General features: G+C 37.7%; 1 pseudogene; it reads left to right on the top strand.

The window, feature by feature from the left end:
• The first annotated feature begins 537 nt into the window (after nucleotides 1-537).
• On the top strand, nucleotides 538-2,744 carry LOC148045850 (zinc finger BED domain-containing protein 5-like; annotated as a pseudogene).
• The last annotated feature ends 351 nt before the right edge of the window (nucleotides 2,745-3,095 follow it).

The following is a 3,095-nucleotide window of genomic DNA, read 5'->3' as shown; positions in this document are numbered from 1 at the left end:
TAATTACAAGTTCTTTGGACAAAATTTTTTTTTAAATTATTATTACCGGTTTCGCTTGGCAATGTGGGCATTTTCATTTTTTGTAGGTTTTTGTGTGTGTATCTTCATGGTTTTTTAGTAGTGGGCGTGCTGCTTCTGCTGAGACACTTTGAGTACAGTATTAGGAGAGGATGAAAGACAGGGAGAAAAAATAAAACCACCCACTTGTGAACACCAGGGTGGGGGAAGAGGTGGAAAAGAGAGAGAGAGAAAAAAGTAGGATTGGTGACTGTTTTGTCTTTTCTTTCCTTTTTTCTTTTTAAAAGAAACGCACTCTTTCCACTTAGAGCCGGGCCTGCTCTTAAACTCGCAGTGCAAAGTTGTGGCACAAGATGTACGCAAGTGTTGGAAGAGGCAAATGCAGTGTGGAGCTACAATTACTTCCCGGACGGAGTCCTGCCTTAAGTAACGAGGGACAAAGTGCTGGTTCAAGCGGGTGCCCAAGCTGAGCCCCACCAACTTACCCGCAGCCGGTGCGGCCTGCGCTGGCCCTCCAAAATGATGCAGCAGATGAAAAATATGGAGAACCCGGAAGCTCTCCTGGCCGGTGAGAGCTCTGACTCCAGGGCCGGCATCGAGCTGGGCATTGCCTTTCTTCCACCCCAGGTCGACCACTTCGAATTATAATTACTGAGTAAATGTAAAATCATGTACTGTAAAATCATCAACTACTGAAAAAAAATCTGTACCATGGGAACTTAATCTGAATGTTGATTGGTCTTTTTATATTCAGTAGTGGTTGCTGTGAATACTGCTTCCTTGTGATAGTAACAGGTATGTAAAAAAAAAACAGAGAATGGTAAATCATAGGAAACTTTAATTAACTGTATTAACTGAACTATGCCATGTATCATCTTTTGTATTATTAAAGCTATTGTTATATATTATTTCATTAGCAAACCATCCCATGACAATGGATCATGTAGAGAAGAATGTTAAGAAAAGAAAATATTGTGAGGATTTTTTACAGTATGGTTTTACCTCAATAATTACAGCAGGAATTGAGAAAGTGCAATGTGTTATTTGTTGTGAAGTTCTATCAGCCAAATCTATGAAGCCAAACAAACTAAAATGCCATTTTGATAGCAAGCATCTGAGCTTTGCTGGCAAGGATACCAACTATTTTAGAAGCAAAGCTGATGGACTCAAGAAAGCCAGACTTGACACTGGTGACAAGTACCACAAACAAAACATAGCAGCCATTGAAGCTTCATATTTGGTGGCACTCAGATTCGCCAGAGCTATGAAACCTCACACCATTGCTGAGGGTTTGCTGTTGCCAGCGGCCAAAGACCTTGCTCGAGTTATGATTGGAGATGAATTTGTTACGAAACTGAGTGCAATTTCCTTATCTAACGACACTGTCCACAGAAGAATAGATGACATGTCTGCTGATATTCTTGATCGGGTAATCCAGGAAATTAAATCTGTTCCACTTCCAATATTTAGTATCCAGCTTGATGAATCTACAGATGTTGCAAACTGTTCAAAGTTACTGGTTTACATGAGATATAGTAATGATAGCAACTTTAAAGATGAGTTTCTTTTTTGCAAACCTCTTGAAACAACTACTACTGCACATGATGTATTTGACACAGATGGTTCATTTCTGAAAGAGCATAAGATTTCTTGGGAAAAGATTTGTGATGTTTGCATAGATGGTGCTCCAGCTATGCTAGGATGTCGATCTGGATTTTAATGTTTGATACTGAATGAATCCCCAAAAATCATTGGAATTCACTGTATGATTCATCGGCAAATATTAGCAACGAAGACGCTGCCACAAGAGTTACAAGAAGTAATGAAAAGTGTCATAAGTTGTGTCAATTTTGTAAAGGTGAGCACTTTAAACAGTTGGCTGTTTTCGCAACTGTGCAACGAGTTGGATGCTCCAAACAATGCTCTGCTATTTCACACTGAAGTGAGATCATTGTCGAGAGGAAAAGTTTTAAAACGTGTTTTTGAGCTTCATGATGAACTCAAAACGTTTTTAAATCAGAAAGCAAGACTGCAATTCGAAGCACTTTTCAGCGATAAAAATGAACTGGAGAAAATAGCTTACTTGGTTGACATCTTTGCCATCTTGAATGAGTTAAATTTATCACTGCAAGGACCAAATGCAACATGCCTCGATTTGTCTGAAAATATCTGATCATTCCAAATGAAACTTCAGCTTTGGCAAAAAAAATTGGATGAAAATAAAATTTACATGTTGCCTACCCTATCTGCTTTCTTTGAGGAACATGACACTGAACCAGACAAACGGATTACAATGATAATTTCTGTGAAAGAACACTTGTACATGCCGACGTACTTTTGTACTTTCCAAATCTGTCTGACACCTCATTTGCACTTGGCAGAAGCCCATTCACAAAGTTGAAGATGTTTCTGAGACAGCACAAGAGGAGTTCATTGAACTTATTAACAACAATGCAGCGAGAACTGATTTCTCTACAATGCCAGTTACAAAATTCTGGATCAAGTGTTTGCAGTCATATCCTGTTCTGTCTGAGACTGTGTTGCACCTTCTTCTTCCATTTCCAACAACATATCTTTGTGAAACAGGGTTTTCCAGCTTGTTGGTTATCAAGTTTAAATATAGAAGTAGACTTGTTGTGGAAGATGATCTTCATTGTGCTCTTGCAAAGACTGCCCCGAGAATTTCTGATCTGGTGAGAAAGAAGCAATCTCAACCTTCGCACTGATGTTGGCTTTTTATGCATACTGTCGCAAAATGTAGTAATGTAGTTTACTGTTGTTATATTAAGACTGTTACCCATTCTACACCATGCTTCAAGACAAAATTTCATTTATTTGTAATTAGAAAAAAATATTTCACAATATATAATTATCTATTGTTTTTGTGATTCATCACTATGTTTTAATTATGTTCAATTTATAACAATAAAAATACATCCTGCATTACTAAAATACTAGCAAATAGGTTAATGCTGGTTATTCAACAATTGATACACACTGACCAAACAGGTTTTATACTGGGGAGACAGATGAAAAGTAATGTCAGATTAATTATTAATGCATTAGAATATTTGGAA

Source organism: Thamnophis sirtalis, unplaced genomic scaffold (assembly GCF_051295495.1).
Source record: "Thamnophis sirtalis isolate CommonGarterSnake01/CBP01778 unplaced genomic scaffold, rThaSir2_p1.2 scaffold_4, whole genome shotgun sequence".
Classification (NCBI taxonomy): Eukaryota; Metazoa; Chordata; class Lepidosauria; order Squamata; family Natricidae; genus Thamnophis; species Thamnophis sirtalis.
The sequence above is the reverse complement of the archived record's forward strand: the minus strand, read 5'-3'. Positions and strand labels throughout refer to the sequence as shown.